This window comes from Dendropsophus ebraccatus, chromosome 2 (assembly GCF_027789765.1).
Source record: "Dendropsophus ebraccatus isolate aDenEbr1 chromosome 2, aDenEbr1.pat, whole genome shotgun sequence".
NCBI classification, from domain to species: Eukaryota; Metazoa; Chordata; class Amphibia; order Anura; family Hylidae; genus Dendropsophus; species Dendropsophus ebraccatus.
The window spans coordinates 10,326,055-10,351,272 of record NC_091455.1 but is presented as its reverse complement, the minus strand read 5'-3'; the positions used below and the strand labels follow the sequence as shown (position 1 = coordinate 10,351,272).

The window sequence follows — 25,218 nt, the reverse complement described above, 5'->3', positions numbered from 1 at the left end:
GTGACATGGGTGAGCCTGAACACCGACCAGTCACGGCCCTTGGAAAATGTGATGGCTACTGAACAGTACCGAACAGTAACATTGTAGAGACACAAATATCCAAGAATGAAAGGCTACAGTCGAATCAAATATATCTACTGGGGAGACAAATCCACCTAAAACAGTTCCAAAATCTATGAAGCCTTATGGTCCTAATACACAGACTGGAGAGAAAACACCAAAAAAATTGGTCAACAACCCCTTTAACTGGCCTAGTTTCTTCCCATACCTATCAGCTGCATTTAGTCCAATACACCAAGAAACTTTTGGGATTCACTTCTGGATAATCCGCCTACTGACATTCAGCTCGATCAGCTGCTTCTCGCTCGCTCACAGATGCGCTGCCACAGTACCAGAATATCGGGATATAATTACACAACAATCCAGAGGAGGCGGCAGACGTTACAATTACATCTCATCAGCGGCAGAACAGGTGTTACTGACAGGTAAACTACGCGGAAAAGAGGATCTGTCATGGCAGACCGGCTCCTACACACACGTGTGTGTGTGTGTGTGTGTGTGTGTGTGTGTGTGTGTGTGTGTGTGTGTGTGTGTGTGTGTGTGTGTGTGTGTGTATATGTATTCTGCATCATACAGGGCGAGCTGACGACAGAGCCCCTAAATCCTCACCCCACTACCAGTAATGCTATGAACCCACCCCCGCCAACATTGACAACAGACGCCACCATAGCGGCGCCCATACTACTACAGCAGTCTCTGGCGTCCCCGTTGATTAGCGAGGATTCCGATGACAGATTGTCCTTAATTTGACTAAATTGCTAATTACTTTAATGAGTTAACAAACTGCAAACAGCTCCGTCATAAATACTGGGAGATTCACAAATGGAAGCTGACAGGTTTATAAGCTACTTTGGAAGATGTATGGCGACGTCTTGGTCCCTCGGCAACAATCACGGATTCAGGAGCCCGGCTATAGGTTGGACTGACATGGCGACTTTGGGTGGCCACGTTGCGCGGGGGGCAGAACGGTCCCATGGGATTAAAGTTATCCGACTATCCATCCCCATAGAAGCCAAACAGATTATTTCTTTGACTTTTGCTAAGTGCAACAACCAAGACCCTGCTTAACAAGGTGAAAAGTTGGGATAAGTTTAGGCGAGTTTCTACTAAGGGTCCATTTACACAGAAAGATGATCTGCCAAAGATTTGAAGCCAAAGCCAGAAATGGATTTGAAAAGGAGAAAGCTCAGGCTTTCCTTTATGACCTGATCTCTGTTTATTGTCTTTCTGGCTTTGGCTTCAAAACTTTGGCAGATAAACTGTCAGATAATCTTTCTGTGTAAATGGACCCTTAGGTGCGGAAATGCAGCTTGGTCATGGAAACGCCGTAGAGACAAATGGTTATTAGGGCAATCTGGGTCAATGAGATGATGGGATTACATAAAAAACCCTTCTAAAATAAGGCAGCTGGGCCCCTCCATAGGGCCAGACATCTCCAAACCTCTCAATAATGAGCCTATATAATACACACAGGGGTTGTACATACATGGTTAAGTCACAGTGATATCACTTTTAAAAGGGTACTCCAGCAAAATATATATATTTTTTTTTTTTACTTTAAATGAACTGGTTTCAGAAAGTTATATATATTTGTAATTTACTTCTTTTTAAAAATCCCAAGTTTTCCCATACTTATAAGGTGCTTTATGTCCTGCAGGAAGTGGTGTATTCTCTCCAGTGACACAGTGCTCTTTGCTTCCACCTTTGTCCATGTTAGGTACTGCCCAGAGCAGCAGCAAATCCCCATAGAAAACCTCTCCTGCTCTGGACAGTTCCTGACATGGACAGAGGTGGCAGCAGAGAGCACTGTGTCAGACTGGAGAGAATACACCACTTCCTGCAGGACATACAGCAGCTGATGAGTATGGGAAAACTTGAGATTTTTAAATTGAAGAAAAGTACAAATCTGTATAACTTTCTGAAACCAGTTGATTTGGAGGTCCCCTTTAATATCTTCAGCTGTTTTGCCACGGTTATGGAAACAGCGACAAAAACTGCCAGTTGTGAACTCAAAGTTGCACTAAACCTACATATGGTTATCTAGAGCAATATACACACTTTATGTGGCCATATAACCTCAATGGGTGTCAGCCAAGAAGTATATGAGGTGACTGACGCGTGCTCTGTTTAACTGAGCACTCATGTGTCCTAAATGGGAAGGAGGGATAGTTAGTCGTCTTCCCTCCCCAGTTTCCATAACGCTTCAATAGATGTCTGTCAAATTGTCATGCAATGTGAATGTGGCAGCACAGCTGCGTATTAGGCATTTACTGCACCTAATCTTACAAGGTGGTGTGGATAATGCTGCGTTTACACGGAACGATTATCGTGCAAATTTGAACGATTTCGAAGGATAGTCGTACGTGTAAACGCAACGAATGATCGAACAACATGTTCTTAAGTTGTCGTTCGCAAAAAATTTGCAGTTCGTTCCGTATAAACAGTTGTTCACCGATTTTAACTATGTGCGAGATAGGCTTAAGGGATCGCAGAACGGTTGCAAAACGAATTTTCCGTACCATATATCGTTCCATCTGATCGTTAAAAAAAAAAAAAAACTTACTTCGAAATCGTTAATCGTACGATCGGGTGAATTATCGTTCCGTGTAGACGCAGCATTAACCTGCAACATTCTGCACTAGAAATTTGATTTTAATTAAGAGAATTACAGTGGTGCCTTGGATTACGAGCATAATTCGTTCCAGAACCGCGCTTGTAATCCAAATCCACTCTTAAACCAAAGCAAATTTTCCCATAAGAAATCATTGAAATGCAGACAATTGGTTCCACACCCCCAAAATAATGATTTATTATTCTGAATAACATGTAAACCAGATTAAACAAACATTCAGAAACAGCAGAATATGTGATATTATAACTTACTGTAAAGTAATGGAGAGGATGGGAAACACAAGGACTGACAGAGACTGCAGGGAGCAGGAAGGACTGAGCAGGGAGATGTGGGCACATACATGCATCACTCTCTGCCCGGGGAGAGAGGGGTTACAGCTATGGAGAGATTACCTCCACAGTCCTGTCCCCTGATGTAAGCCCCAGCCTGAAGTGGATCTGCTATGATTTGGAAGGTGAGGGAGACTTCCTGGGTCAGAGTACAGGGCTGTAGACTAGGGATGTCACGATACCAGAATTTTGAGTTCAATACCAATACCAGCTTTCTTATTTCGATACTCGATACTAATTCGATACTAAATAAAGTTTGAAAAAAAATATGTAAAAATACAAATATAATATTTTTTTTTTAAAAAGGGAACAGGGATTATTAGAACCCTCTATAAGGATTTTTTTTTTAAATTTAAAGGGGTTGTCCGGCGATAAAAAATTATTCACAGAATAACACACATTACAAAGTTATACAACTTTGTAATGTATGTTATGTCTGTGAATGGCCCCCTTCCCCGTGTTTCCCCCCACCCACGCTAGACCCGGAAGTGTGGTGCATTATACTCACCGCATCTCGTGTCGTCCACGGTCTCCGATCGTCAGAAGTGACGTCTTCTTCGGGAGGCCGGCGGATCTTCCCGAGTGCCACCCGCCCTCTGCAGCGTCATCCGAAGCTCAGCCGCGATTGGCTGAGCATAACTGTGCTCAGCCAATCGCGGCTGAGCTTCGGAAGACGCTGCAGAGGGCGGGCGGCACTCGGGAAGATCCGCCGGCCTCCCGAAGAAGACGTCACTGCTGACGATCGGAGACCGTGGTCGGCACGTGACAGGTAATGTATAGCGCACCACACTTCCGGGTACACGGGTGGGGGGGGGGTGGGACACGGGGAAGGGGGCCATTCACAGACATAACATACATTACAAAGTTGTATAACTATGTAATGTGTGTTATTCTGTGAATAATTTTTTATCGCCGGACAACCCCTTTAAACTTTTTTTAACACTTTTTAATTCCCCTCTACCACGCAGCATACCTTCCTGTGCACAACAACTCCCAGTATACCTTCTTATGCACTACAACTCCCAGCATACCTTCTTGTGGTGATTTGTAGTGCACAAGCGGGTATGCTGGGATTTGTGGTGCATAAGAAGGTATGCTGGGAGTTGTAGTACACAAGGAGGTATGCTGGGAGTTGTAGTACACAAAGAGGTATGCTGGTATGTTGTGTCGGGAGGCTGCTGCTGCACAACTGCAACTTTCAGCATACCTCCTTGTGCACTACAACCCTCAGCATACCTCCTTGTGCACTACAACCCTCAGCATACCTCCTTGTGCACTACAACCCTCAGCATACCTTCTTGTGCACTACAACCCTCAGCATACCTCCTTCAGGGCTCCAGATGGCGACCAAAATGGTCGCCAATGCGACTGATATTTTGCAAATGGCGCCCAGATTTATTAATCTGGGCGCCATTTGCGACTGGCCCCGGCGGCGGCGCGCTGTCTCTTTAAGTCCGGGTCCCCGGCTGATGCGCGGCTGCCGGGGGTGTCCCATCCTATCCCCGGCAGCGCGGCGCATCAGTGAGCTGCCTGGGGCCCTGACTTCCGGCACAGGAAGCGCACGTCAGAGACGCTTCCTGTGTCAGAAGTCACAGCCCCGGCGTACAGAGAGCTCACTGATGCGCCGCGCTGCCGGGGATAGGACGGGACACCCCCGGCAGCCGCGCATCAGCCGGGGACAGCGTCCGAAGAAGAAGAGGATCGCCGGGGGAGCGGTTTGTCAGGTGAGTTTGTGTGTTTGTTTTTTTTAAATACTGCTTAGCATAGAGGAAAGGGGGGGCATCTATAATGGGGGGAGAAGAGAAGGGGCCATCTATAATGGGGGGAGAAGAGGGGCCATCTTCAAGGGGGGGAGAGGGGGCTAGCTATAAGGGGAGGGGGTATCTATAAGGGGGGGAGAAGAGGGCATCTATAATGGGGGGGAGGAGGGGGCATCTATAATGGGGGGGAGGAGGGGGCATCTATAATGGGGGGGAGGAGGGGGCATCTATAATGGGGGGAGAAGAGGGGCCATCTATAATGGGGGGAGAAGAGAGTGCCATCTATAATGGGGGGAGAAGAGGGGCCATCTATAATGGGGGGAGAAGAGAGTGCCATCTATAATGGGGGGGGAAGAGAAGGGGGGGGCATCTATAATGGGGGGAGAAGAGGGTGCCATCTATAATGGGGGGAAGAGAAGGGGGGCCATCTATAATGGGGGGAGAAGAGGGGCCATCTATAATGGGGGGAGGAGGGGGCATCTATAATGGGGGGAGGAGGGGGCATCTATAATGGGGGGAGGAGGGGGTCATCTATAATGGGGGGAGGAGGGGGCCATCTATAAGGGGAGGGGGTATCTATAAGGGGGGGAGAAGAGGGGGCATCTATAATGGGGGGGAGAGGGGGCATCTATAATGGGGGGGAGGAGGGGGTCATCTATAAAAGGAGGGGGTGATCTATAATGGGAGGGGGCCATCTATAAGTGTAGGGCAAACTGGCTGCAGACACTGGGAGATAGATATATGCACAATTATTATTATCAGGGCCCCTCAGGTGCCTGTATTGTAGGGGGTCACTTGCATTAGTCACTAGGTGAGAGATATATCTATCTATATACACATCTTGTGGGGGGTCACTATGGCTGCAGTCATAAGTCTGGCTCAGTATGTATAGACTGTTGCAAGCTTTTAAAGGGAACCTGTCACCCCCGGTGACGGGGTGACAGGCTCCCAACCCCCCGTTAGAACCCCCTATACTCACCTCATCGCGCCGGGTCCCGCTTCTGAAGATGGTCGGGTCACGGAGATCTCAGCCGCTGCAGCCCGGCGCGCACACTGAGAGATGAGTCCAACACCCATAGAGAATGAGGGAGCGCTGGACTCTCCCGTCATTCTCTATGAGCGTTGGACTCATCTCTCAGCGCACGCCGGGCTGCAGTGGCTGAGATCTCCGTGACCCGACCATCTTCAGAAGCGGGACCCGGCGCGATGAGGTGAGTATAGGGGGTTCTAACGGGGGGTTTGGGAGCCTGTCACCCCGTCACCGGGGGTGACAGGTTCCCTTTAAGTTCAAGTTCAGAAGAGTAACCCTCATTAATAGGCTAGCCAAGTGAAGCTGAAGTACTGAGTCAGACTGGATATGGTTGTCAAGTTGCAAGTTTCCATGTTGAACATTTTCAAACTAAGAAAAGAAAGGATCTAAAGGAGGAGGAGGCTGCCGTGGCCTCTGCACACAGTAAGTCCCATTTAACATAACATTAATTTTACATGGTTTAAAATGTTGGCGACCAAATATTCTATTTGGCGCCTAAATTTTTCAGGTTAGGAGCCAATGGCTCCCAGGTAAATTTTTTAGTCTGGAGCCCTGTCCTTGTGCACTACAAATCTCCAGCATACCTCCTTGTGCACTACAAATCTCCAGCATACCTCCTTGTGCACTACAAATCTCCAGCATACCTCCTTGTGCACTACAAATCTCCAGCATACCTCCTTGTGCACTACAAATCTCCAGCATACCTCCTTGTGTACAACTCCCCACAAGAAGGTGTGCTGGGAGTTGTAGTGCACAAGAAGGTATGCTGGGAGTTGTAGTGCATAATGAGGTATGTTGAGGGTTGTAATGCACAAGGAGGTATGCTGGGAGTGGCAGTTGTACAGCAGCAACCTCCTGACACAACTTCCAGCAGCACAACTTCTTGTGCACTACAACCCCAAGCATACCTCATTGTGCACAAAGAGATATGCTGGGGGTTGTAGTGCACAAGGAGGTATGCTTCTGGGAGTTGTAGTGCATTAGCAGCCTCCTGACACAACAACTCCCAGCAGCATACCTCCTTGTGCACTGCAACTCCCCACAAGAAGGTATGCTGGGAGTTGTAGTGGACAGAGGTATGCTGGGAGTTGTGTCAGGAGGCTGCTAATGCACTACAACTCCCAGCAGCATACCTCCTTGTGCACTACAACCCCCAGCATACCTCTTTGTGCCCAAGGAGGTATGCTGGGAGTTGTAGTGCACAAGGTGGTGTGTTTCTGGAAGTTGTAGTGCATTAGCAGCCTCCTGACACAACAACTCCCAGCATACCTCCTTGTGTTAAACAACTCCCCACAAGAAGGTATGCTGGGAGTTGCTGTGCCACTGTACCGGACGGCCCAAAGGAAAGGGGGGGGCGCAGTATTGTGGACACTGGAGGGTGTGACACTGCGAGGGACCGCAACAGCGGGAACTGGCGTGTACGGGGGACCCGGCTGCAGCAGCGGGTCCTGAGTGTGGGGGGGGAATAGTTAAATGACTGCCGCCCGCGAGGTCGCGGCCAGCAGTCATTAGCAGTGGCGGCCGCTCCATATGCAGAAGACTCCTGCTGCATATGGAGCGGCTCAGGAGGGGTTAAATGCCGCCGTCAGGTGTGACAGCGGCATCTACCCTGTAAAATAGCCGACACAAGCGATCGCTATGTGCCGGCTATTTAAATTTGGCGCCGCCGGGAGCGGAGTACGAGCGGGCCGAGGAAGTGACAGGTGGGGGCAGGGGGTGGCACACAGAGAACATGGCCGGCGCTCAGATAGCCGCCGGCCGTGTTCTCTGCGCTATACCTTATGTTAAGCTGCGTTATTAGGCAGTTTAACATAAAGTATCGATACCAGAAAATCCTGGTACCGAACGGTTTTTCTGCCCAAAATATCAATAGTAGTATCGATATTTCGGTGCATCGTGCATCACTACTGTAGACCCCGCTATGCAGACCATGCCCCTCCCCCACTTGCGCTCCCACCCAGTACAGGGAGCTCTTAAACCAAAGCAATGCTCTTAAACCAAGTTACAATTTTGAAAAACTGTGAGCTCTTAAACCAAAGCAATGCTCTTAAACCAAGTCACAATTTTGAAAAACTGTGAGCTCTTAAACCAAAACGCTCTTAAACCAAGTTACTCTTAAACCAAGGTACCACTGTAATAGGCTGCGGAAAGTTTGGCAGCAACATCATATTTCCGAGCCCCTGTGATAAACCTGGCGCATTCTCAGCAGGTCCGGTCTATGTTTACACAGTGTAAGACTTACAGATTTAGTAGCTCTGCCCCTATATTTGGATTAGGTTCAGGCCATGTGGTGAACCACAGGGGAGCGCACGGTACAAGGGGTCGGGGATGATAAATCCTGCAATAGTTAATCTGCTCAGCTGTCGTCTTGGTGTAGGAGTCAGCCCCGGAGAAGAATGCTTCATACGCAGATGGGGACGCTTCTATCGCTGGAAAAAGTCTAAGTAAATGGAAGACGTATAAGTGGACACTCGGCACGGAGCGGATCGGCTAGCGACGCATTCACGTATGATCTCTGTACAAGTGGAATATCATTAGTGAGGACATAAGCACATTCTCCTTCAAGGAAACTGGAGTGAAAGGATTAAAAAGATGGAATATTTACAACTATTGGTATTCAGGAGACAGTGACTGACCGTCTCCATCCATCAGGAAGAGCGAGGACACGCAAAGAGAGAAGAAGTGGTTATATAATGGGAAGGCCTGGCCTACATACACAGCACTGAGACTCTGCATATTAAAGAGGAACTCCAGCAAAAAGTTCTCACTTTCAAATCAACTGGTTTCAGAAAGTTATATAGATTTCTATATCACCTCTATTTAAAAATATCCAGTACTTATCAGCTGCTGTATGTCCTGCAGGAAATGGTGTATTCTTTCCAGTCTGACACAGTGCTCTCTGCTGCCACCTCTGTCCATGTCAGGAACTGTCCAAAGCAGTAGCAAATCCCCATAGAAAACCTCTCCTGCTCTAGACAGTTCCTCACATGGACAGAGATGCTAGTACATATGGTCAGGGGTATATAGATACCATACTACAAGGTCACAGTGGATGGAAACCTATTTACCTACTATCGGGAAAGCCATTTTGAACAGCAGTTATAGATTTACTTTACAGAAGCCACAAGAGACCCAAGAAAGAACAACTAACAGATTTCTAAAGGGGGACTGTTGTGGGCATGCTCTGTGCAGGGGGAAGCTGAGCTGTCCTCCTCACTTACTGTCAGTGGTGGATCCTGTGTCATCTGCCTCCAGCTTTACAACGTGTTACTCCCTATTACATCACAAGCTGAAAAGTGACAAACGTGCATCTATTGTGCGGAAGCTGGAAAGTTTATAAACATTCTAATATGCTTTCTGCCTCGATGTTGCGTCCTGTCCAAGATCGCAGAGTAATGTTAGTGAATAGGAGCGTTCTTATCCACGTCCAGCCCTTAGGGTATATGCACACTACGGAAAACACACGGATAACTTTCAGTGGATTCCGTTGCTTGCACCCCTTCCTGCTTGAAGTTCCCCCAGTCCCAAACGCTCCATTCTATGCACAGGCAGGTTCCACCATCCCCCCAACGAACTGTCATGTCAATTCATTGGCAACACAGTGGAATCTGCTTGAGCATAGAATGGAGACTATGGGAGCAGCGGAACTTCAAGAGGGAAGGGGGTGGGGTGCAAGCAACGGAATCCACTGGAAGTTATCCGCATGACTTCCATAGTGTGCATATACCCTAATGCTTCTCACAGCTGAGGGTCTGAGGGTTGTCTACACTGCATAGCCATGAACCAACGATAGATCCCAATAATCCCATGAGATTAGTGATAGGGCCGATGTTATGGTGTGCGGGGAGGTTGATAGCACCAGGAGCCAATATCAGAGCAGCACTTTTTACAGCTTTGCTTTTGCTATGGAACAAATTGTTGCAGACAAAAATGAAGTTTAGGAAACAGAAGGTGAGAGGATCATGCTGCACTGAGCACAGACACAACCAACAGGAAAACTAAGACTGCCACCTGCCACCACCCCCCTGCACCAGGGAGACACCGGATCAACGAGAGCGACATAGACCATCACCACCCCCCTGCACTGGAGTCCACCAGATCAATGAGCACGACCTAGACTGTCACCACCCCCCTGCACTGGAGTCCACCAGATCAATGAGCACGACCTAGACTGTCACCAGCCCCCTGCACTGGAGTCCACCAGATCAATGAGCACGACCTAGACTGTCACCAGCCCCCTGCACTGGAGTCCACCAGATCAATGAGCACGACCTAGACTGTCACCAGCCCCCTGCACTGGAGTCCACCAGATCAATAAGCACGACCTAGACTGTCACCAGCCCCCTGCACTGGAGTCCACCAGATCAATGAGCACGACCTAGACTGTCACCAGCCCCCTGCACTGGAGTCCACCAGATCAATGAGCACGACCTAGACTGTCACCAGCCCCCTGCACTGGACTCACATCGAATCAATGACAGCGACATAGACTGACCACCCCCTTGCACTGGAGTCACACCGGATCAATGACAGCGATATAGACTGACCATACCCCTGCACTGGAGTCAACAGGGGTGTGGAGCCGGTAAGCCGAAGCTCCGACTCCTGAATTTTATCAGGATCGACTGCGACTCCCGACTCCTGCTCCTTCATAAATGGCCGGTCATACACCAGGGGAGTTATTTATCACACTGGCTCAGCAGCTTCTCCCTAATGTCCTACATGATTTCTGAGGGAATAAGGAAACATATAAAGCAGATTCTCCTGTGTGTGCAGTGGATGCAGCCAGTCTCCAGCCTCCATGTCCTGAACTACTCTAGACTCTGAACTACTACAACTAGACTAGATGGAGCAGGTGGTCTTTTCCTGTTGACAAATGTTTCTAACTAAATATTCACCATACACACAGAAACACTGCTAACAATGCCAGATCCCTATAGTATAGAGGTCAGCCATAGTGATATGCAGGGGGTCACACATAGTGATATAGGTCACTGTGGGGGCACGCAATAGCACACACACACAGCCTGCTGCAGCCATAGCACACATACACAGCCTGCTGCAGCCATAGCACACACACACACACAGCCTGCTGCAGCCATAGCACACACACACACACACACACAGCCTGCTGAAGCCATAGCACACACACAACCTACTGCAGCCATAGCACACACACACAGCTGCAGCCATAGAACACTGAAGAAAAACAAACAATCTTTTCCCAGAGAGAAAACACCACACTGAGGACAGAGGTTACAGCTACACTACTTAAGTCTACTCCTCCTCTATATTACACAGGATACCTTCATATTACACTGCTGCTCAAATAGTCATCCAGCATCCAGGAAGAGACCAGCACAGATCTCCCCACACACAATGGACTCTTCCAGCTTAGAAACAAACTGCCAAATAGTGACCCACAACTTTTCCCCGACCACCCTTATGTAATAGGGCCAGTGTCCTATTACTGATATATTCCCCGACCACCCTTATCTAATAGGGCCAGTGTCCTATTACTGATATATATTCCCCGACCACCCTTATGTAATAGGGCCAGTGTCCTATTACTGATATATTCCCGACCAACCTTATGTAATAGGGCCAGTGTCCTATTACTGATATATTCCCTGACCACCCTTATGTAATAGGACCAGTGTCCTATTACTGATATATTCCCCGACCACCCTTATGTAATAGGGCCAGTGTCCTATTACTGATATATTCCCTGACCACCCTTATCTAATAGGGCCAGTGTCCTATTACTGATATATTCCATGACCACCCTTATCTAATAGGGCCAGTGTCCTATTACTGATATATTCCATGACCACCCTTATGTAATAGGGCCAGTGTCCTATTACTGATATATTCCCCCTGACCACCCTTATCTAATAGGGCCAGTGTCCTATTACTGATATATTCCATGACCACCCTTATGTAATAGGACCAGTGTCCTATTACTGATATATTCCCCGACCACCCTTATGTAATAGGGCCAGTGTCCTATTACTGATATATTCCCTGACCACCCTTATCTAATAGGGCCAGTGTCCTATTACTGATATATTCCCCGACCACCCTTATGTAATAGGCCCAGTGTCCTATTACTGATATATTCCCCGACCACCCTTATCTAATAGGGCCAGTGTCCTATTACTGATATATTCCCCGACCACCCTTATGTAATAGGGCCAGTGTCCTATTACTGATATATTCCCTGACCACCCTTATCTAATAGGGCCAGTGTCCTATTACTGATATATTCCCCGACCACCCTTATGGAATAGGGCCAGTGTCCTATTACTGATATATTCCCTGACCACCCTTATCTAATAGGGCCAGTGTCCTATTACTGATATATTCCATGACCACCCTTATGTAATAGGGCCAGTGTCCTATTACTGATATATTCCATGACCACCCTTATCTAATAGGGCCAGTGTCCTATTACTGATATATTCCATGACCACCCTTATGTAATAGGACCAGTGTCCTATTAGAATGTCACTCATAATACATATTCATGAGCAAAACTTGTAGAATTCATATCAAAATTTAATTCTACATTTTTTAAAGATTTTTTTAAAGCTGGAGTCGGTACATTTTTTTCCGACTCCAGCCAAAGCTAGCTCCGACTCCACAGCCCTCGGAGTCAAATCAGATCAATGAGAGCGACATAGACTATCACCACCCCCTGCACTGGAGTCATACCAGAGCAAAATAGACTATTATTCCCATCTAATACAGTCATGGTAAGATGATCATGGAGGGTCAGACCAGTCAGGAAAAAGAAGCTACAGCAAAATGATCCCTTTTTATTCCTCTGGCCTGTGCAAGGATCTATAGACCATTCCATAGTGCAAGGAAAGGCTGAGGGGCCCGCGGTAATGATTAAGCTTGGTGGGATTCCCGGGGGTCAGATCAGAGGGTAATGGCATACCCCGCCTATAGGACATGGATGCCACTTAATGGAATAGGAATACTCTTGGGGAAACCCACACAGATCAGCTTGTTATACCTTATGCTGTGGACAGGGGGTAACTTCTTCACATAAGGAATACCCCTTTATAGCCAAGAATGAACACTACAGCAGGGGTGCCAAAATTGCAACCCTCCAGCTGTTGCAAAACTACAATTCTTATGTTTTGGGTGTCCAGGCATGATGGGAATTGTAGTTTTGCAACAGCTGGAGGGATCCATGTTTGATACTCCTGCTCTACACTGCCTATTCAGCCTGGCTTTCCCGGAAAGACAACTAATATGAGACAGAATCTGAGGTACAGTACAGCAAGACTAAGGGCTGTGAGGTGGTGCAGGGGTTAATGCGCTGACCGCAGACGTTACGTTACCGTGTGAAATGAGGAGCGGGCATAATGAGTGGTTTATAGAGTGGTAATGGGCCGAGCGGGGGGAGCAGGTAACACTTCTCTCCAGTAATAACTCCATTTCCAGCATGCAGGGAGGGATGACCTCATCACTTTACCCGTCTTATCACCGCTGATACCGCCGCTCTCTAACGCGCTGATATTCGATTTTCTTGGTGTTCTGCCTGCAGCCAATCCCGTCATCCGCCGCGTAACGCAATTATCGCTGCTTCTCAGAACTGCAGCCGTCCAGACCGTGGCCTCTCAACTTAACCCCCAACAAACTGGACGGACCGCGACTGAGGCTCTTAAAGGGAAAGTATGAAAATAAATGAAGTTTCCACTACAGTAATTATCCTGGACCCCTGCAGAGGAGATGGCGCCCCGGGTGACAATGATGAATTTTCCTCAGTTTTACACAGCTGAATACTATTACTTTTCTATATAATGTGATTCAATTCATCACAGTATTCAAGACCTGTGCATGTGATAGTAAATGGGAAAAGTAGCTGCTTACAGAATAGTGAGTGCAGCTCTGGAGTATAATACAGGATATAACTCAGGATCAGTACAGGATAAGTATATAGAAAACTAGTTGGAGGAATCCACATACACTTATTTGGCACATTTGACCCGAAATAAGCAGAAAAGTCAAGTCTAAGGTGGAGATTTATCAAACTGGTGTAAAATAGAATGGTCTTAGGGTCCATTTACACAGAAAGATTACACAGGTCAAAAAAAAAAAAAAATTTACTGGTGTCCAAAATATTTTAATGATTTTGGGGTATTTTTGGGGTGCTGATTCTGAATATGCTATCAGTTTTGCCAGATTGGCTCAAGTTTTTTTTTCATGTGTTGTTCATTTTTGAAGATTACTTTCTAAAACTAGTTAAAATAAACTAAAATCAACATTTACTTTGTAAAATTTATTGTATTCATGACAATAGCAATAAAGTTAATGCGCGTGTAGCAAATTACGTCTTTTTTTTTTTTTACACATTTCACGAAAATTCTCAAAAACTTGAGCCAATCTGGCAAAACTGATGACATATTCAGAATCAGCACCCCAAAGTTACCCTAAATTCGTTGAAATATCTTTGGCCCCAAAAATGCTGTTGACCTGTGTTATCTGCCAAAGATTTGAAGCCAAAGCCAGGAATGGATTTGAAAAGTGGAAAAATCTCAGGCCTTCCTTTTTGACCTGATCTCTGTTTATAGTCTGTTTCTGGCTTTGGCTTCAAATCTTTGGCAAATAATCTGTCAGATAATCTGTGTAAATGAACCCTTAGTTGCCCCTAGTAACCAATCAGATTCCACTTTTCATTCATCACAGGTCCTTCAGAAAATGAAAGGTGGAATCTGATTGGTTGCTAGTGGCAACTAAGACAAACTACTTTTCCACCAGTTTGATAAGTCTTCCCCCTAAGACCTTTATATAAAATAATAGTAAAAGAAACAGGATGTGAAACTCTGCACGTTACTAGAACTGAAGAGTCGACCACAGGAGGATTCACAGGAAGCCGGAGACCATGTGTCATATAAAACGATTCCTGCAAAGCTATGAAAAGTCGGCCACACTGCACAATATCGCTCCACTGATTTATCAAATATGAATGAAACTGTGCAGATAGTCTGGATGGAGCCTGTCCTGCCGCTCTGTGTCTACAGCTCCTGTGCATCTCCACAGGTTCAGAAGACAAATAGCAGACAGGACATAGGACCAAGGTTTTTTAATGGCCCCGTTCAATAACCGTATGCGAGTACTGGGGCGCGATCTGTGCCACAAAAACAACACATGTTGTAATGCAGACTGGGATTTGCGCACGGATCTCTATGCCAAAGTAGTTGTATGTGAAGCACAGAGACCTACAGGCATGTGAATGTGGCCCAAGGGACAATCTCAAACACTGTTTTGTAGAGTTCAAGGGCATTATGGGAGCTGTGACACCTCTATAGAGTCTAAGGGCCCTATTCCACAGTAACGATAATCGGCCGGATCGGCCCCATTTGTCATTCGGTGAAATAGAGAGAACGATCAGCCGATGATCATGTCATCTGCTGATCGTTCATTTAGGGCCAGACCTAAAATCATTGTTCCCCCACCGCGCATCACTACGGTTGAATAGCAGCCCTTGCAGCATCATACATTACCTGTCCAGGCTTCTTCTCCGCGCTGTCTTCATCCCTGGGTCCCGCGCGCTCAGCCAATCACAGGCCGGGACCACCGCGGCCTGTGATTGGCTGAGTGTGGCCTGTCAGCAGACCGGCCATTCTGAAGATAGAGCGCGCGGGACCCAGGGATGAAGACAGCGCGGAGAAGAAGCCTGGACAGGTAATGTATGATGCTGCAAGGACATCAGTAACGATGTCCCTGCAGCCCTCGCTCAACGATCATCGGGCCGTGGAATAGGCCCCTAAGGCTGCCCAGGCATGATGGGAGCTGTGACACCTCTATAGAGTCTAAGGGCCCTATTCCACCTGACGATTATCGTTCAAATCTAAACCATAATCGTTCAGTTGAAATGCAGTTAACGATTAACGACCAAACGAGAAATCGTTGATCGCTTTTTAAGACCTGGACCTATTTTTATCGTTGCTCGTTCGCAAAACGTCCGCAAATCGTTCGCAGAAGATACGAACGCAATAGCGAAGAAAAAACGATCGCAAATGCGGTCATAAGTAACGATTATCGTTCCATGGAAATGAGTGAAAGTTTTCAGGTCTTTCGCAATAGCGGTCGTTTGAGATCATTAATCGTTAACGATTATGCAAACGATAATCGTCCAGTGGAATAGGGCCCTAAGGCTGCCCAGGCATGATGGGAGCTGTAGTCTTTCAACAGCTGGTGCAGAAGTTTGTGGTCCCTGTGGTAGAGTATTAGATGTTGATTCTGCAATTCTGTTATATACTGAGTATACAGTAAAACCTCTGCTTGCAGTAAGTGAATGGGGGAATTACAGCAGGGGGGGTATCATGACACTTCTAGTAGCCACAGGTTTGCTACAATTGTATCCAGTCTAGACAACACAAGTCACTAAGCTCTCCTGCCTGGTGCTTTTTGTTACTATGAATGAAGCTGATACAACTATAACAAACCCTTCACTGGGGAAAACATTAGGGAAAGTCTGTGCTGTGCAGATCTGCAGCCTTGAGGTATATTCACACTGAACGGATGACACACAGTTCTGCACCTACCACAATGCATCAGAATGGGGCTTCCAGAAATCCATATATTTCCAGTAAAAAAACAAAAACACTATTCACAATAAATTTATATAAGAAACATGTCACATGTGAGCACAAGCATAGGACAGGACGGCCGCCTCTGGACGTAAACAAAAACATTCACGGACAGCAACAGATTACTGGAGTAACTAAAGCACAAGGTATACAATGTTCTATAAGGTTTCAGTCGTCACGTGGAGGTGCTCACAGACTGGGGGTCCCCTCGTTCTCCTCCCGGCCAGACACCCACCTACACAACCGTGGAGTTACATCAGACGACAACCTATAGGGGTACTTCGGAGAAAGTATCTTAAATCAACTAATGAAAGTTATAATTTACTTTTATTAAATAAAAAACTTGGACTTATCAGCTGCTGTATGTTCTCCAGGAAGTGGCGTATTCTCTCCAGTCTGACACAGTGCTCTCTGCTGCAAATCCCCATAGAAAACCTCTCCTGCTCTGGACAGTTCCTGACATGGACAGAGGTGGCAGCAGAGAGCACTGTGTAAGACTGGGGAGATTACACCACTTCCTTCAGGACATACAGCAGCTGGTAAGTACTGGAAGACTGGAGATTTTTTTTTTTTTTAAATAGAAGTAAATTACAAATCTCGGGCACCAGTTGATCTGATTTTTTTTCTGCCCCTTGACCCGATAGATGAATAAGCACAATTCTCTTCTTCTATGGCATCTGATGATCTACCCGGCGGGCTATTTCTGCAACACGACGAGCCATAGACGGGCACTGGGCACCAACATGCGGCCTAGTAAACACTTCAAGCAACTGAAGGCAAAACTGGCATCTGCAGGAAATGATCAATGAAAAAAAAAAAAGAGGGAGGCAAAGGTCGTATCATGTAACTCAGGTCAGACACTGCAGGCTGGCACCATGCACAGGGCTCCAGATGGCGACCAAAATGGTCGCCAATGCGACTGACTTTTTGCAAATGGCGCCCAGATTTATTAATCTGGGCGCCATTTGCGACTGGCCCCGGCGGCGGCGCGCTGTCTCTTTAAGATGCGCGGCTGATGCGCTGATGCGCAGCTGCCGGGGGTGTCCCGTCCTGACTTCCGGCACAGGAAGCGCGCGTCAGAGACGCTTCCTGTGTCAGAAGTCACAGCCCCGGCGTACAGGAGCTCACTGACGCGCCGCGCTGCCGGGGATAGGACGGGACACCCCCGGCAGCCGCGCATCAGCCGGGGACAGCGTCCGAAGAAGAAGAGGATCGCCGGGGGAGCGGGTTGTCAGGTGAGTTTGTGTGTTTGTTTTTTTTTAAATATTGCTTAGCATAGAGGAAAGGGGGGGGCATCTATAATGGGGGTAGAAGAGAAGGGGGGGCATCTATAATGGGGGGAGAGGGGGGCATCTATAATGGGGGGAGAGGGGGGCATCTATAATGGGGGGAGAGGGGGCCATCTATAAGGGGGGGAGAAGAGGGGGCATCTATAATGGGGGGGGGGAGAGGGGGAATCTATAAGGTGAGGGGGTATCTATAATGGGGGGAGAAGAGGGGGCATCTATAATGGGGGGGGGAGAGGGGGCCATCTATAAGGGGGGGAGAAGAGGGGGGCATCTATAATGGGGGGAGAGGGGGAATCTATAAGGTGAGGGGGTATCTATAATGGGGGGAGAAGAGGGGGTATCTATAATGGGGGGGAGAAGAGGGGGTATCTATAATGGGGGGGGAGAAGAGGGGGTATCTATAATGGGGGGAGAAGAGGGGGTATCTATAATGGGGGGGAGAAGAGGGGGTATCTATAATGGGGGGGAGAAGAGGGGGTATCTATAATGGGGGGGAGAAGAGGGGGCATCTATAATGGGGGTAGAGGGGGTCATCTATAAGGGGAGGGGGCCATCTATAAGTGTAGGGCAAACTGGCTGCAGACACTGGGAGATAGATATATGCACAATTATTATTATCAGGGCCCCTCAGGTGCCTGTATTGTAGGGGGTCACTTGCATTAGTCACTAGGTGAGAGATATATCTATTTATATACACATCTTGTGGGGGGTCACTATGGCTGCAGTCATAAGTCTAGCTCAGTATGTATAGACTGTTGCAAGCTTTTAAAGGGAACCTGTCACCCCCCGTGACGGGGTGACAGGCTCCCAACCCCCCGTTAGAGCCCCCTATACTCACCTCATGGCGCCGGGTCCCGCTTCTGGAGGTGGTCAGGTCACGGAGATCTCAGCCGCTGCAGCCCGGCGCGCACACTGAGAGATGAGTCCAACGCTCATAGAGAATGACGGAGCGCTGGACTCTCCCGTCATTCTCTATGGGCGTTGGACTCATCTCTCAGCGCACGCCGGGCTGCAGCGGCTGAGATCTCCGTGACCCGACCATCTTCAGAAGCGGGACCCGGCGCCATGAGGTGAATATAGGGGGGTTGGGAGCCTGTCACCCCGGCACGGGGGTCGACAGGTTCCCTTTAAGTTCAAGTTCAGAAGAGTAAGCCTCATTAATAGGCTAGCCAAGTGAAGCTGAAGTACTGAGTCAGACTGGATATGGTTGTCAAGTTGCAAGTTTCCATGTTGAACGTTTTCAAACTAAGAAAAGAAAGAATCTAAAGGAGGAGGAGGAGGCTGCGGCCTCTGCACACAGTAAGTCCCATTTAACATAACATTAATTTTACATGGTTTAAAATGTTGGCGACCAAATATTCTATTTGGCGCCTAAATTTTTCAGGTTAGGAGCCAATGGCTCCTAGGTAAATTTTTTAGTCTGGAGCCCTGATGCACCCACTGCCATATTGTCCTACACAGTAATAGGAGCCGTGGCAACTACATAAACCAGGTGAGAGAAGCACAGGATAGCGCCAACATGGGGAAGGACACAAGGGCCGGGCAGCACCAACATGGGGAAGGACACAAGGGCCGGGCAGCGCCCACATGGGGAAGGACACAAGGGCCGGGCAGCGCCCACATGGGGAAGGACACAAGGGACGGGCAGCGACCAGATGGGCAAGGACACAAGGGACGGGCAGCGACCAGATGGGCAAGGACACAAGGGACGGGCAGCGACCAGATGGGCAAGGACACAAGGGACGGGCAGCGCCAACATGGGGAAGGACACAAGGGCCGGGCAGCGCCCACATGGGGAAGGACACAAGAGCTGGGCCGTGCCAACATGGGGAAGGACACAAGGGATGGGCAGCGCCAACATGGGGAAGGACACAAGGGATGGGCAGCGCCAACATGGGGAAGGACACAAGGGCCGGGCAGCGCCAACATGGGGAAGGACACAAGGGCCGGGCAGCGCCCACATGGGGAAGGACACAAGGGCCGGGCAGCGCCCACATGGGGAAGGACACAAGGGCCGGGCAGCGCCCACATGGGGAAGGACACAAGGGCCGGGCAGCGCCAACATGGGGAAGGACACAAGGGCCGGGCAGCGCCAACATGGGGAAGGACACAAGAGCCGGGCAGCGCCAACATGGGGAAGGACACAAGGGCCGGGCAGCGCCAACATGGGGAAGGAGACAAGGGCCGGGCAGCGCCAACATGGGGAAGGACACAAGGGACGGGCAGCACCCACATGGGCAAGGACACAAGGGACGGGCAGCACCCACATGGGCAAGGACACAAGGGACGGGCAGCACCCACATGGGCAAGGACACAAGGGACGGGCAGCACCCACATGGGCAAGGACACAAGGGACGGGCAGCGCCAACATGGGGAAGGACACAAGGGACGGGCAGCGCCAACATGGGGAAGGACACAAGGGCCGGGCAGCGCCCACATGGGGTAGCACCACTGTGGGGGTCACATGACTGAAGTGACAAATGGGTCATGTGACTTATAGACTATACCAATGGCAGTAATAATGAGAGTCATGTGACTTCATGGCAGTGCCAATGGCAGAGGAGGGTCACATGACTTCTGAGGCTGCAGGAGACTGCCAGGGAGCCCGCCATCAGGGAGGGCAGAGCACATGGCTCCCCACAGCTTCACATCACGTGACCTCACGCGGACGCGACCACCCTTCCCTCCTATGGGGGAGCCACAGGCCGTACCATCACCTGAGGGGAACTACAGGCGCCTCCATGCTGGGACTTGTAGTTCCTCCCCAGGGTGAGGTACACAGCGCAGGGCCCGGCGCCCAGGCCGCACCGCACACCCAGCCTCCAGGCCGGAGCGGCTCCACAGGCGGCCTCCTGCTCTCTGCGGCTCCGCTCTCAGCTCCGGGAGGCCTGGGAGGACAGGGCCGGGGGCACCGGGTGACGGGACGCAGTGAGTGCCGCCCCGCAGCGGGCGTGTGAGGTGACCCTACCTGGCGGCGGGAGCGCGGGATGACCGGGCTGCGGGATGAGGGGGCGGAGCCGGGGTCACGTGAGGCGCAGCTGGTTCCTCGTCACGTGATAGCGCACACTGCGTCTTGACGCTATCACGTAGTAAGTTGCGGCGGCTCCGCCCCCCGATGCTTTGAATGGACCTCCAGGCCCCGCCCACTTCTGGCTTCTTCATCTGACGCTGTTAGTGTTGTGTGTGAATGGTATAGTGTGTGTAATGGAAATAGCGGAAATCCTCTAAACGACCACGTGCTCTGAGGTGACTGCAGGGAATCCTGGTCCTTGTAGTGCCTGTGTCACCCTGACAGGGGCAAGAGATGATTATCCTCAAAATCATCACAGTATAGCCTCCCCCACAGGTTGTGTCAGGGCTCCGAGGATTTCCTCAGCATAGACCTCTGACTGTGATGTCTGAGACCATGAGGAGGGCGCCAGCTGGGAGGATAGAGGTGTCCTCTGCTTTGCCCCCAGCAGCCAATCACAGCTCAGGTTTCCTTTTACCTGAGCTCATTTAGGCTGCGTTCACACAGTGTATTAACAACGGCCGCTGTGTTACATGTTCCAGCGGCCGATATCACCATATCAGCCGCAGGAACATCATTATATTCTATTTGGATTGTGGCAGAGACGGACCTATCACTTGTGCAGCCTGTTCAGCTGCACAGGGGCCCAGGCCAATAGAGGGGCCCGCCAGGCTCAGACTCTAAAGTGTCAGCTCAGCATGGCACAGGTCTGTAGTGGGCCCCCCAGGCGGTATCAGCACCCGGACAGTGCGGGCCCCCTGCTCCTGTGGGGCCCACTTAGTGACTGGATGCTGTGCCCGGCCGGGGCTGGTTCTCCTCTCTCCTCCTGCACACTGCTGCTGCTGACAGCTCCTCCCCCTCCTGTACTCCACTGTCCGGCATACCTTGTGTGAGGAGGAGGAGAGAGCACATGGTGGCAGGGGCTGGAGGGATCCTGCAGGGTTATGGCCGCCAGGGACAGGACTGTGAAGAGGAGCAGCAGCAGCTCTGACAGTGAGTGATTATTGTCAGTGTGTCTGTCAGGCTGCTGGAAGTTGTGAGACAGAGGGTGGTCTGTGTAATAGAAAGCACAGAGCCCCCACCCCGCTCTCTGGTGCTGATGTTTGATTATAAGTTTATGCCTTTTTAGCCTATATACGTGCCCACCTCCCCCCTGCAGCAGTATGGTTGTTTTTCTCTTTCATCTCCCCCCCCCCCCCCAAGCAGCCACATACAGTACATGTTTCCCCCCTGTGCAGCCACATACAGTACATGTATCCCACCTGTGCAGCCACATACAGTACATGTATCTTACCTGTGCAGCCACATACAGTACATGTCTCCCACCTGTGCAGCCACATACAGTACATGTCTCCCCCCTGGGCAGCCACATACAGTACATGTCTCCCACCTGTGCAGCCACATACAGTACATGTATCCCACCTGTGCAGCCACATACAGTACATGTATTCCACCTGTGCAGCCACATACAGTACATGTATCCCACCTGTGCAGCCACATACAGTACATGTATCCCACCTGTGCAGCCACCTACAGTACATGTATCCCACCTGTGCAGCCACCTACAGTACATGTATCCCACCTGTGCAGCCACATACAGTACATGTATCCCACCTGTGCAGCCACATACAGTACATGTATCCCACCTGTGCAGCCACATACAGTACATGTATCCCACCTGTGCAGCCACATACAGTACATGTATCCCACCTGTGCAGTCACATACAGTACATGTATCCCACCTGTGCAGCCACATACAGTACATGTATCCCACCTGTGCAGCCACATACAGTACATGTATCCCACCTGTGCAGCCACATACAGTACATGTCTCCCACCTGTGCAGCCACATACAGTACATGTCTCCCACCTGTGCAGCCACATACAGTACATGTCTCCCACCTGTGCAGCCACATGCAGTACATCTATCCCACACCTGTGCAGCCACATACAGTACATGTATCCCACCTGTGCAGCCACATAAAGTACATCTATCCCACACCTGTGCAGCCACATACAGTACATGTATCCCACACCTGTGCAGCCACATACAGTACATGTATCCCACCTGTGCAGACACATACAGTACATCTATCCCACACCTGTGTAGACACATACAGTACATGTATCCCACCTGTGCAGCCACATACAGTACATGTATCCCACCTGTGCAGCCACATGCAGTACATCTATCCCACACCTGTGCAGCCACATACAGGACATGTCTCCCACCTGTGCAGCCACATACAGTACATGTCTCCCACCTGTGCAGCCACATACAGTACATGTCTCCCACCTGTGCAGCCACATACAGTACATGTCTCCCACCTGTGCAGCCACATAAAGTACATGTCTCCCACCTGCGCCCCCACAGTAATTAACCCTTTAAGGACCGGGCTAATTTTCGTTTTTGCATTTTCGTTTCTTCCTCCTTGTGTATATAAGGCCATAGCACTTGCATTTTTACACCTACAGACCCACATGAGCACTTATTTTTTGCGTCACTAATTGTACTTTGCAATGACAAGCTGAATTTTTCCATAAAATATGCTGCAAAACCAGAAAACGATTATATGCATGGTGAAATTGAAAAATAAAACCGCAATTCTTTTTCTTTGGGGGGGGGGGGGGGGCTTCGTTTTTACACCGTGTGTCCTATGGAAAAAACTGACATGTTATATATATTCCTCAAGTCATTACGATTACAACGATATGTAACATGTATAACTTTTATTGTATTTGATGGCCTGTAAAAAATTCAAACCATTGTTAACAAATATATGTTCCTTAAAATCGCTCCATTCCCAGGCGTATAGCGCTGTTATCCTTTGGTCTATGGGGCTGAGTGAGGTGTCATTTTTTGCGCCATGATGTGTTCTTTCTATCGGTACCTGGATTGCGCATATGCAACTTTTTGATCGTTTATTATTACAATTTTTCTGGATTTGATGCAACCAAAATATGTACACAACCGGGCGTACACATGTGTGTGCCTTCAAGGCAGAAAGGTGGAGAAACAAATGGGTTTAGGGGGACCAAAAAATTTTTGGCACAGAGGCCCTTTGCAGTTTGTGTCTGCCCCTGGATTGTGAGCACATGCAATGGGTGGTGCCTGCAATTCCATTAACCATTGAAATCTATGCAATGTACGACCGTCAGAATGGACATACATTGTAGAAACAATGGCCGTAATTCCCGCACTAGTGACAAGTCAGTTATGCGGCTGTAGGGGAACAACAAACTTATCGGTATGTCATGTGCATGGAACGGGCGGCATTGCATTGTTTCTAATGGAGCCGCATCACAGAGAGGAGGGGTTTTCCTTCCGCTGGGGGTGGGCCGTCCCTCCTCCAGTGCTTCAGCCCCGGAATAGAACGGACTCTCACTCAAACCCTCCATAGAACATAATGGACACGGAAATCCTGCTTCTTCTGAAGAGAGAGGGGGGCGGTAGGAAAACAGCTTTTTGAGTACAGAAAGAAACTCTTTGCTTAAAGAGACACTATCAGCGGGTTCTGCCTACAGAAGTCGTCTACCTTAGGAGTTGATTGATGTTACTAACGCTTCTCTGCCCCTCTGCATTCTATATAAATTCGCTAATTGCCCCTATGTAAATTAGGGGCTGAAGAGCATTTGGGGCATCGCCTTTGTCCCGGAGCACTTGCTCGGCCTGCCCAGTCCACCCCCATCTGTCCCGTTGCCCCTGTCCCCCCGCCCGTCCAGCTCACCCCGCACAATTCTGACCACTATGCCTCTTCCCAGCGCATGTGTCGTGCCAGGAAGCTGTCCGTCTAACCCCATTTTAACCTATTCCCCCCCCACTGTGTGCTCCAGAGCATGTGCTCTGGGACAAAGTCGACACCCCAAATGCTCTTCAGCCCCTAATTTACATAGGGGCAATTAGCAAATTTATAAAGAGGGGCAGAGAAGCGTTACTAACATCAATCAACTCCTAAGGTAGAGGACTTCTGTGGAACATCAGCAGGTTCTCTCGGCAGAACCTGCTGATAGTGCCGCTTTATTAAAACCTATTACAGAATTTCTTACAATTGTTTGTACTACTGATACTTATTGATTTCTGAAAAGTGACATTTACATGACAGTAAACTTTAGGGGAAACTATCAGCAGGTTGGTACAGTTCCCGATTGCCGCTTACCACTGCGGTTCTTCTGATCCTTATAAGTCACGCTCTTTTTGACACATTAATTTGTACAAAAATGTGAAAATGAGCTCCGCTGGTTAACTGAGGACGTTCCTTGGCCCCCAGAGCATTATTCGGCCCACCCGCCGGCTCAGGTGCCCATATGAACCAGAAGACCGGCAAGTGGTACATGGGGCAATATGGTTTGATCAAATTATATACCAACATCCTGGCGTTGGTTTTTAAATGTAGCCGAGCGGCATTAGTGTCAGCCATAGGTGTGAGGTGCAGCGCTCCTTTTTCTCCCAGTCCGTATATTGCAGCCTGTGTATATATATTGTGTATGTACAGTCTATGTA

General features: G+C 49.0%; 1 protein-coding gene across 7 annotated transcripts in view; it reads right to left on the bottom strand.

The window, feature by feature from the left end:
- Window positions 1-20,782, bottom strand: part of TSNARE1 (t-SNARE domain containing 1) — a 204,077-nt gene extending 183,295 nt beyond the window's left edge. For 5 of the 7 annotated variants that reach the window (XM_069957023.1, XM_069957025.1, XM_069957024.1 and 2 more), the window contains exon 1: window positions 20,676-20,781. The gene's annotated coding sequence lies outside the window, so the exon portion shown is untranslated. Of the gene's footprint in view, window positions 1-20,675 lie in introns of all 7 variants that reach the window. The other 2 variants (XM_069957022.1, XM_069957021.1) reach the window with 1 other exon arrangement.
- Between the last annotated feature and the right edge of the window lie 4,436 nt (window positions 20,783-25,218).